General features: G+C 43.7%; 1 pseudogene; it reads left to right on the forward strand.

The window, feature by feature from the left end:
* The first annotated feature begins 5,690 nt into the window (after positions 1–5,690).
* On the forward strand, positions 5,691–7,694 carry LOC127328452 (wall-associated receptor kinase 4-like; annotated as a pseudogene).
* The last annotated feature ends 4,723 nt before the right edge of the window (positions 7,695–12,417 follow it).

A 12,417-nucleotide genomic window follows, 5' to 3' on the forward strand; every position in this document is an offset into this window, starting at 1 on the left:
GTGATGCACAAATGTTTTACCAAATGCATAAATGTTTGACCACATGAAAATTAAATAAGAATACTCATAAAACATTGAAATTAAATAGAATAGATAAAGTGGGGCATATATGCCCAAGGAAGCACACGGTACAAACTCACACGATACAAACTCACACGATAAAAAACACACACAACGACAATAGATAATAAAAACTAGAAAACATTAAAAGAAGACGCGACGCCGTCATCCTTGGCTCCTCCTTGGCTCCTCCTTGGCTTGGCTCCTCCTTGGCTTGGCTCCTCCGGTGGTCACTCCTCCTCCTCCTCGATGGCGATGGGGGTGGTGGGCGTGTAGTGGAAGTTGTAGGGGAGGGAGTGCATGTTCCCGAGAGAGGGGAAGATTGCACGGAAATTGGTGAAGATATTGTAGGTTGTGAATGCGATGAACTCGCATCCACACCAAAACACCTTACCAAGAAGGAAGAAGGCGTCGTGGGGGTTGACGAAGCGGACGGTGAGGCCGATCTGGAGTTGACCGTTGTCCCCGCCATCGAAGTACCCGTCGAGGTGGAACATGGGCGGCGCGCCGCGAGGAAGGTTGAGGTGGCGGTAGCCTTGCGAGAGGAATACCTCCGCAAGTTCCCTGCCAGTCCTCCACCTAGAAATGGTCCACACACGGAGTTGGTTCTCCACAATGACTCCCGCCGGGAACTCGCGCTCCGGGACGGTCGCCGGGAGACGGTAAGTTGGGTGGGTGAACGCCATGGGCTTGGTGGTGGCTAGGGCTAGGGCACGGATAGGACGGTTGCGGCGCTTGAGAGAAGGAGAGAGTAGTGGTGAGTGGCGAAGAGGAAGGGGATGGGTGCCCTTAAATAGCCAGAGGAAGGGGAGTGGATGGAGGCATCGTGTGAAAGAGAAGGAGAAGGGGAGGGGGCGTGTGAGAAAATTAAATGGATGAGCATGACCCGTGGTCGTTTGCATGCCCGTGTTTGCTGAAACGATGGCACGTCTGCCTGCACTGCCCGCCAATGTGTGCTGCGCCCGCTGAAAAGAGAGCACGCCGCCCCCCGCACTGCGACACCGACGGGCGACACGGGTCTGAGACGTAATAAATAGCTACGGTACTACGCGGGCAGGGCTGAAAAAAGATGCCCTTCTGATTTGCTTGTGTATGTTTGTACATGACCGTTTGCACTTAAAGTAGAGTATTAAGAAAATGAATCGACTAAAATAAAATGAGTTTGTAAAATAGACACGAAAATGAGTTGATTTAAAGAAACTATGTTATGCTTGTATTTGGCAAACACACACGAAAAATGAGTTGAATAAACCAAAATGAGTTTTGGTATGTTTGGATTTGGCAATGACACACAAGCATGATTTGATTTTCAAGAAACTAAATATGTTATTCTTGTATTTGGCAAAGACACACCAAAATGATTTGGATAAATCAAAATGAGTTATCATATGTTTGGATATTGCAATGACACATAAGCATGATCTAATTTCAAGAAACTAAGTATGTTATGTTTGTACTTGGCAAAGACACACGAAAATGAGTTAAATAAATCAAAACGAGTTTTGTTATGTTTGGATTTGGCAATGACACACAAGCATGATTTGATTTTGAAGAAACTAAGTATGTTATGCTTGTATTTGAGCAAGACACATGAAAAAGAGTTGGATAAAATAAAATCAGTTTTGTTATGACAGACGATAATTAGTTGAATAAAATAAAGTAAGTTTTGTTACCGTTGGTTTTACCGTTGCTCCCCTAGTATTTTATGTGTACTCTTTAAAAGGAGTGGCAAGGCTGAGACTAGGAGGCTGCACTCTACAAGACAATAGCTGTGCTGCGACGCTGCATGGGACATGCATGCCGACGTGGGCGTTCTGCTCGATGGCTCGGTCGGGCGCAGGCTCTCCAGGAGGCGACACGATTCGGCCCAGCGGTCAAAAGGATCTGAGCTCAGCCCAAACAGAGAATAGATGGCAGCCAATCAGATTCGAGAACTAGTCCTCCCACGGATCACGCTCGCCAGCCCGCGGGGAATCCTTCTAGAAGCACAGATCGGACGAATGCGGTTGGTCCTCAGGTTAGCTGACGGTCCAGATTGGCCGTTAGGGTTAGCTGGCCAGCAGATTTGAAATGAGGATAAAAAATTCAAAAAAATTCAAAAAAATATGAATCCTGCTCACATTGTCTTCTTATATCATCTAGCAACAACTCAAGTTGATAAACATGGTGTAGATACATTGTAACGAAAAAATCATGTGTACAATGTGATATCTTGAACTCTGCCGTACGAAGTCGAGGATTTGAGAGAAGGGTTTGAACTTTGAATCATGGAATGGAACCAAAACTTGGAAATAGGTTCATTTAGGTGTAAGTAAGAAGGATCCATGCTTCATTTCTCAATTTTGTGTTTTGACCATGTTTTAATGCTAGTCAAACCATAGCTTTGACCAGATTTGAAATGAGGATAAAAAATTCAAAAAAATTCAAAAAAATATGAATCCTGCTCACATTGTCTTCTTATATCATCTAGCAACAACTCAAGTTGATAAACATGGTGTAGATACATTGTAACGAAAAAATCATGTGTATAGTGTGATATCTTGAACTCTGCACGTATTTAAGTCGAGGATTTGAGAGAAGGGTTTGAACTTTGAATCATGGAATGGAACCAAAACTTGGAAATAGGTTCATTTAGGTGTAAGTAAGAAGGATCCATGCTTCATTTCTCAATTTTGTGTTTTGACCATGTTTTAATGCTAGTCAAACCATAGCTTTGACCAGATTTGAAATGAGGATAAAAAATTCAAAAAAATTCAAAAAAATATGAATCCTGCTCACATTGTCTTCTTATATCATCTAGCAACAACTCAAGTTGATAAACATGGTGTAGATACATTGTAACGAAAAAATCATGTGTATAGTGTGATATCTTGAACTCTGCCGTACGAAGTCGAGGATTTGAGAGAAGGGTTTGAACTTTGAATCATGGAATGGAACCAAAACTTGGAAATAGGTTCATTTAGGTATAAGTAAGAAGGATCCATGCTTCATTTCTCAATTTTGTGTTTTGACCATGTTTTAATGCTAGTCAAACCATAGCTTTGACCAGATTTGAAATGAGGATAAAAAATTCAAAAAAATTCAAAAAAATATGAATCCTGCTCACATTGTCTTCTTATATCATCTAGCAACAACTCAAGTTGATAAACATGGTGTAGATACATTGTAACGAAAAAATCATGTGTATAGTGTGATATCTTGAACTCTCTGCATTTAAGTCGAGGATTTGAGAGAAGGGTTTGAACTTTGAATCATGGAATGGAACCAAAACTTGGAAATAGGTTCATTTAGGTGTAAGTAAGAAGGATCCATGCTTCATTTCTCAATTTTGTGTTTTGACCATGTTTTAATGCTAGTCAAACCATAGCTGGCCCTATGCATCTTTTCAGTTGCATCATGAACCATGTCCAGCTTGCCTCTGTCTCTGATTGAAACAGTCCAATTGCAATTGGGAACATCCAGTTGTGTCCATCCAAAGCATTGCATGCAGCCAACTGACCATTCCACTTGCCAGTCAAAAAAGAAGAGTCTATGCTCAAATATGGACGACATCCTGCTTTGAATCCATCTATGCAAGGCTTCAAACACATAAAAAACTTGCTGAAGTAAACACTGCCATCCTCTGAAACCTCTGTATCTATCTCCACCACACTTCCAGGTGACCTCTTCTCCACCTCAGCTTTAAAGCTATACAACATCCTAAATGTATTTGCCCAGTCACCATACAATGATTTCATTGCCCTTTGTTTTGCCTTCCAAACTGTGGTATATTTCAGTTTGATGGGGTATAGCTTCTCCAAGTCCACTTTAAGCCTTTTTGCAGTAGTGTTTGGAGTTTTTGCTAAAATAGGAGTAATCTTCTCTGTAATCCAAAGCTGGTTTGTCATATTTGAAACTCTCTGTGAAGTGGTCATACATATATGCTGGTTTGGTATTTGATTTACCCTGACTGTACTGCCATCAGGTTGTAGTCTGGCAGATATGTACCATTTGCATGGATTTCCACCACCATCATAGCCTTTGCACCTAGCATAAAATTTCTTCCTATCAGTCCACATAGTCTTGGCATCAAACTTTTTTTTCACTGCATAGGTCCTAAAAGACATCCTAAACTCATTCATATTTGGCCACAACTTTCCAACCTCAACTACTGGGTTCTCTTTGTCATACAAACAGACCAGCTCATTGTCATTTGCATCATCCACATCATCTGCAGCCTGTCTCATCAGGTCTTCTTCATCCTCATTTCCACGGCCTGCATTTGTGTTACCATCTGCAGGCAAAGAACTGTCATCCTCAGTTGCACGGCCTTCATCTCTATCATCAACTGGAATGCCAAACATTTTGGCCATTTCAATGTCAGATATTGGTGCAATGACTAAATCTGTTTTTTCATTTAACTCTACTACATTCCAGTCAACAACAATCTTTTGAGCACCATGGTTTCCCTCCTCTGCATCTGCATCAGCCCCTATATCTTCAGCTAGTATTGTCGGTTCAGTGAGCAATGCCAACATCTGCCCCCTCCTTTGTGAAGCCCACTCATCATCTTGCATCTGTGCAGCCATCTTTGATGGCACATAACCTACTCTGGAATTTGTTTGTAGATCAATAAGCTCTGCATGAAAACTTACTTGATTGCTTTCCCACCCTTCTTGACGATCAATTTCAGCAACCATAGATTCTCCATCTTCAATTCTCACATATTCACCCTTATAGTTGTCAAACCGTAGCACAGACACCTCTTGTTCTGGACCCCAAACAATCTTCTCCCCTATCTTCTCCACCAGATTGCGCACGGCCTCCTCCTCCTTTCCCTCCAATTCCTGCGGATCAACATCTTCAAGATCAAGAGCCAACCTCACGGTGCTATTTGCAATGTCTTGGACGCTTCCATCACTCAACTTGGCTTTACATGGAAAAAATTCGACTGTAATTGCGAATGTGCTGGCAGAATCGGGCGCAGCATCTCCCCTGTCAATGGTGGGCAGCGGCGGCGTAAGCAATTGATCCCCAAATCGGCCCCAAATCGATAACGATAACATTAAAAGAAGGGGCGCATTACCGATTTGAAGCACCGTCTCGTCCCTCCATCCGATTCAGCCCGCGCTCCTCTCGATCCGCCCAGATACGCAGATTCTAAATCGGCAACAAAAAAGAAAATCAGGCCAAGATCCAGGGGTATGAGACTAGGGTTTTGCAATTACTCACCTGCAATAGCTCCGCCGCCGCCGAGATAGACGCTCCGCCGCCGCTGAGATGAAAAAGGGCCGCTATCGGAGAAGAAGCCCAGGGCGCCGCCGCTCGCCGCCGTTCCCAGTTCACCACGCGCGAGTCGAGCAGACCGTTGAGACATGCGGGACCCTCACTCGTGAACGGTTGACTCTGCCGTACATGGACCAGGTGGACCCCACTTGTTATAACCCTCACTGTCCTAACCTAATCGCATCCTAACTAAGTTTCTTAACCCGCGTCAGCTGCCTATCGCATGCGAGCTATTTGAAGCATAAAAAACGACGCATGGTAGCTATTTGAGCCAACAACATCGCACCGTGGAGAATTTCACTCAACTGTGTCGCATAGGAGCTATTGGCCCGGGCTATCTGTTGCTTCTGAAAAACGGGTCGTGTATGGGACGTGGCTGCTGCCAGGCCCCTGTGCTACCGGAAGCGGAGCCCCGCAACTGCAGCACGTTCTCGGTGGCGTTGTATCCCAGGAACAACACTGACCGGGACACCTACCTCTGCAGCTACGGCATGCCGGTGGAGAAGGCCTGGTACTACTTCTCGACGATGGACATCGACGGATACGAGATGATACCCAATAAATTCCCCAGGGGCATGCCCTTTGTGTATAATTTTTCCATAAGGAACAGCACATGCCCGGCGGAAGGCTAGCTGGTATTGTCCCAGTGCAACCAATGGCCAAGGTTATGTCTGCAAGTACTCGGAGAACTACGAGGGCAATCCTTATATCAAAAATGGATGCCAAGGTATAATATACAACATAAACACCACCTTCTATCTAGACTAACAAAATAGAGCTCACTTCTGTTGTTGTTGTTGTTGTTTACAGATATCAATGAATGTGAACAACCTGCTAAGTATCCTTGCCAGGGAATCTGCAAGAACAAGCCAGGAGGCTATGACTGTCTTTGCAAAGCCGGAATGAAGAGGAAACTGTACGAAGAAATTCCCCCTAGTAGCAAAGGTGGTCGTGGGTAAGAATCAAACTAAAGAAAATAAATTACTTCACAAATGCAACTACTTTTGTAATTATTTTTGCCCAATAAGAACACATCCAAGAAAATTATTACTTTGTTACATGCTAAATAGTGTATAATCATGATATGTCCGCATTGGCCTCCTATAGAGGGCCATCTTCGCCAATAGAGATGGCGAGGTTACAACTGGTTTGGTGAGGGTCCAGCTAAGATGAGCGAACACCTCCAACTACCTTACCCACCTTACTGAAAATAAGCTACTTAGTTTGTAAGTCAGTATATATTCTGAATGTTGAAATGCACAGAATTATCAGCATAGTTTTGCATTCAGTACTTTTCCTGCAATTCCTAGTGGTTAGTCTATCAGATTAGTCATTTGAAATTTAGTGATGCAAAATAAGTTTGCTTCTTTCTATGTAGGTGTAATAGGTGATATTTTTCTTATAGCCCTTTTATCATTCCTTATTCTTCTTCGCAAAGAGAAAAGGAAGACAAGAGAGTTTTATGCAAAAATTGGCAGACCCACAATAGAGAAGGCAAAGATTATAAAGATTTTCAAAAAGGAGGCACTGAAACATATCTTGAAGAGTAGCAATTTCATTGGAAAAGGTGGCTTCGGTGAAGTTTACAAGGGTATTGTTGGTGATGAAATAGTTGCAGTAAAGAAGCCAATTAGTGGTAGCATCCTAGAAAATGAACAATTTGCAAATGAAGTTATTATCCAATCTCAAGTGATCCACAAGAACATTGTGAGGCTCATTGGTTGTTGCCTAGAATTTGATATCCCATTGCTAGTATGACTATGAGTTTCTATCCAAAGGTAGCCTTGATGACATTCTACATAGCAACAGCATGGAGCCTCTCAACTTGGTTGCACGTTTAAGAATTTCCGCAGAATCAGCAGATGGTCTGGCTTATATGCATTGAAAAACCAATACTAAAATCCTGCATGGTGATGTTAAACCAGCAAATATACTCTTGGATGATAATTTAGTACCCAAAATTTCAGATTTTGGCATTTCAAGGTTGATTGCAAGAGATAAAGAACACACTGCATCAGTCATTGGTGACATGAGTTATATGGACCCTGTATATCTGCAGAGAGGCCTACTAACTGAAAAAAGTGATGTGTACAGTTTTGGAGTGGTACTCCTAGAACTTATTAGTAGAAACAAGGGCACACATTGTGACAACTATAAATTGGTGAAAAGTTTTCTAAAAGTTCACAAAAAGGGTAAGAGAGCAACCGAGTTATTTGAAAAGGACATTGAAGTGGAAAGTGATTTGGAGATGTTTTGATAGCCTAGCTGGGCTCGCTGTGGAATGTCTGAACCTTGATGTGGATCAACGACCTGCCATGACAGAAGTAGCGCATCGCCTTCTCATGTTGTATCAAACCCGTCTGTCTTAGGTTATCTGCCACTGATTTGATGCATATTCCTGCTTGGACACCATGATTTATTTTGTTTCGTTTTGACGAACAAACTCTTATAGTGGATGTGGATGTATGTTTCCTACAAAAGATGTATTGTGTATTGAGTGACCGTGATTATATGTTAACATGTGTATGTGTTAATTCATAAAATTCATCCGTCATTATTTGTACAAGAGTCCATTATTATTGCTTTCAAGAGAGCAGCGATCAAAGGGCTAAATTAACAAGGGATTTCTATGTTAACTGAACTGTCGAATCACTACTACTAGCAAGTGTGCGTATGTTCCAACTAATGTACAATACAACTAGAACAAAATTATGAACTCATTCTCTATAATAAATATTGCTTTAATATTTATTTTTTTAAACTCTATCATTAATAATAAAACTCCCTCTGTCACGAATTAGATGACCAATCTGTGACATTCTTTTCTGGATAGAGGGAGTACAAAAGTTGAGGGAAGTATCAGCAATAATAATTGAGCACACGCAATGCAGTCATGTTGGAACATATTAAATGCAACAATGCACCTGACATACTGCTGAAGCTAAAGAAAAATATCACTAATCAAGCCAGTATTCGTCCAAATGTTCCATTCTTGGCACGTGGTATATACAGGAAGATAGAAATTCGAAGTCTCTTATTTTCCTGGCATCAAGCTGAGCCAGGGGCTTCTGTTTAACATCGTATTCATATATTCTACTGTACTCGTATTTGATATTCCACGTCAGGAGCCTTTCTTACTGCTTAAATTTACCTCTACTACACTGCATTTGTTTTGCTCGATGGCCATGTTACCGAAGGGTGACCGCGGAACTCACCTGGAGAAAGGGAGCCGAGGGAGGAGCCGTAATGGTAGGAGCCAGGTAGTCGAAGCAGGGGCCAGCCGCAGCCACGACAGAGACGAGAGGTAGCAGGAGCACGCCGGAAACCTAGCCTAGATAGGGGTTGCCGCGGAGGAAAGGACCGCCGCGGCGGCAGGAACCGGTAGAGAAAGGGTTGGGGGACCGGCACCAGAGAGAACGAGAGGAGACAGAGAGAGATGAGGGGTGCGGGCCAGGCTATAAATTTGGAAATTGTGCCCTTTTATGTGTACTAGTTGCAAGAAAAAATGATAAACGCGGATTTTGACGTTTGTTTGCAAATAAAAAACCTATGCAAAAGGGACTATCAGCTATAAACATTCATGGCTTTCAAGATAAATGACCATGTTCATGTCCATATACATGCATTCAATAGTTTTTGGTAATGTTCCCATATTTGGTACACACATGCATCTTTGCATGACAAACAAAATGTTGCCAAGGTGAGTTTCAACTTTTGTTAACTCTTTCATGCACTTCAAATTTTGTTTTGTTAAAGGCCTAATAATACACTTAATTCCTTAAACGTCGCAGCCCATTTTTATCTTAAACACTCCTAATTTACCCACATGGATCATTTTACGATGTGTTACTAATGCTATTTTTTTCCTTTTCTAATTTCAAGACATGAGTTGCATTTCTAATTAACTGATTTGCCGAGTGTATGGTAGAAAACACTAGGCAAAGACCCCAATTTGCCAAGTATTATTTATTTGCCGAGGGTCATTAATTTTTCGATTATTGTTGTCAGTACATTCGGGAAAGGGCATGTTTGCCAAGTGCCCAACCAAATACTGGCAGGCACACTTTGCGTACAACATTTTCAACATAGTGTTTAGGGATTTCTATTTTCGTGCCCTCAGTTCCTTAGTTGTGCTCAGTTTTCCCCAGCTCCTTAGTTTTTCCTCAGTTTTTTCCAAGTGCTTGTTTGAAACCCGTAGAAGCAGCTCAGACGGCAGGATTCCCGTTAAGTTGACCGCTCCGTGCTGACGTGTGGGGCCGCGTCGTGAGGGCCCGCGTCGCGTGGGGCTGGTAGAAAGGGACCGCGTGGGACAGGACGAGATAGCGTTTGGTTGCACGTGAGCAGGAGCTGGGTTTTGTCTCTCTCGGCCATTGGCATTTCCCTTTTAAGAGTACCTTTTCTGCCTTCTTCTCTCTGCCTTTTTTCACCTAATTAGTATCAAATCTAGAGAAACTTGTATTTATCTCTTTCTTCAATTATTATTTGTGCCTTTTGGCCCTCGTTGTTTGCCCAATATGGCAGCAAATCTAGTAGGGAGCCCAATCTAGTACTCCATCTGGTCCATATGTATGTAGTTAAATCTAGAAGCAAATCTACAGGAAATGTACGATAAATTCACAAGGTCATATAGTAGAATAGGGATAGATAATATAGATAATAAGCTGCATTCAGCAGCCAAACATCGTAGGGTTCGAGGTTCTTCACAGCAGTACAACACCATCATACTAACAACATAACAACGAGGGATCCCTAGCTAACAACAAAGGGATCCCAACAACAAAATGGAGGAGGCAGCAGCAGCACACGTCCAGGACTCCGCCTACCCCATCTGCCTCTGCCTCCACTTGTTGCTCCCCTTGGGAGCCTTGGGCTTGAGCGGAGGCATGCGCCCGCCGGAGATCTCCACCCGCTGGATGTTGCGGAGGTGCATGCCGAGCGCCAAGTGCTTGGCGCGGAAGGAGTTGGGGTTCACCGACGCGCCGACCTTGGGGTTGGTGTGGCCGATGTTCTCGGCATGCGTGAGGACGCAGTTGAAGTCAGTGCCGCCGAGCCTCCTAGTGCAGAAGGGGCACCTGTAGACACCCTTGGCGACGTCGAGGTAGGAGACGTACTGGCCGACCTGCAGCCTCCGCAGCACCTGGCGAGTCTTGACGTCATGGTGCTCGTCGTCGCTGTCGACATCGCTGCCAGACAGCTGATCCATATCAAACGGGAATTTATTAGTGAATGAGTTGCAAACGTGCATGATAACAAAGTTAGGAAAAACAGAGGCAGCCTCAGTTAGAGTGGACACAATTATATGTCTACAGGGACGGTGTAAGCGAACCAAAGCTCATGCACAACAGATTTGTACACAGAAATGGTTCGCTGAACCCTCCCTGTAAAAATCTGTGCCCACCGATTCATCATAGGCAAAGAAACAGATTCCAGATCTGAACTTGAACACATTCCAGATTATTTGCAAAATTAAACGGTTGATATATTTTGATTCGTGCATAAAATAACTGATTGAGATCCTATGATTACTTGCATAAATTAACTGATTGAGATCCCATTATTACTTGCATAAATTAACCGAACGGCCGAACCCCAAATCTTAAACGAAATCAAGGAGGGATCAAAGCAAAATGGAATAAAATCGGTGCAAATATTAGCCCAATACTCATCCATCCACAGATCCATCTACACTAGCACAAATAGGGTTCAAAAAGGAATGGAAAACAAAAAAGCAAGCAAACCGTAGTTACCTCGTTCCATGGGTCCTCTATGGAGGTGTCGTAGCGGTTCGGGGGCGGGACGTACGGCACCGGCTCGTAGGGGTCCCATCCCGGCGGGATCTGACCGCGACCGGCGGCAGCAGCCTCCGATGCACCGGCGGAGGCGGAGGCGACGTCCATTGAGGGGACGGCGGCGACGTCCGTTGAGGGGACGGCATCGAAGAGGGAGGCGTCGCGCTTGGAGCCGACGGCGCCATGGATGATGGGATTGGCATTCTCCTTGTCCATCTCGTCGGCAGAGGAGAGGGAGAGAGAGAGGGTTTTTTGCTTTGGAGAAGATGATGGGACGTGAGAGAGGCGGCGTTGCGTAGGTGAGTGAGAGTGACAGAGATAGTGGGAGGAGGCGTCTATAAAGGCAAGGGGTGGTTAATGCGACTCGCGTCCTACGCGTCCACCGCTGCACGTCTGCACGTCTTGGACTTCTGCAATGCGCCACGCGTCCACGATTGCACGTCTTCGACTTCTGCACCGCGACCGGCGTCTACGCGTCAACAATTGCACGTCTTTCATTTCTGCACCGCAACACGCGTCCTCGAGTCTAACCCTGGAAATTTAGATATACTCAGGTATAACCTCGAGCATTATACTAGCATTTTTTGTGTGCTCAGTTTTCCCCTTGAGTGCTAATACTGGCTAGTGCAATATGCTCAGTTTTACCCTCAAGTAGCTGGTCAAAAGACAGTCAACAAATGTGATTAACTAGTTAAATGAGTCATTTAATGTGCAAAAAATTCCGAAAAATAGTGGCACATACTCATGGAGTCTTTACCACAAATTGCCAGTTCTCAAAACATAGATAAGTCATAGATAAATCAAGTTTTACCACAAATTGCCACTTCTCAAAGGCCTTCTCAAATCACCTAGTAGCTATGAAGGTGCATGGTTTTCCACAATAAGCCCTTCCCAAAACAGCTTTCCCCAAAACATATTTTGTCTAAATGAGGCCACAATTCTCACACTCATGTATATTTGTATTGCAAATAGTTTGAGATAGGCCAAGATGGGTTTTATTGTACAAAACACGCATTTTCCATTTTTTAAATCTCATATTTGAATCCCTTATTCTGTTTATTACATAGGTGCCCTTGGTTTCTTGATACTACTCAGTTTTGCCCTCTCCCTCCACAAATTCTCTCACACGTGCAACATTGCCCTGATTGGTCTAGCCCATGTCACGCGGATCGTGCCCGTCGACCGTTGATCGTATGATCTAACGGGCAGGATAACCCATCTCTCTCTCTGTCGGCGGTTACCTTCCACTCTCTAAGTATGCTAAAGGGCGGTTTTCTGTATTTATTTTCACGCGCTAAAAATT

Source organism: Lolium perenne, chromosome 1 (assembly GCF_019359855.2).
Source record: "Lolium perenne isolate Kyuss_39 chromosome 1, Kyuss_2.0, whole genome shotgun sequence".
NCBI lineage: Eukaryota > Viridiplantae > Streptophyta > Magnoliopsida > Poales > Poaceae > Lolium > Lolium perenne.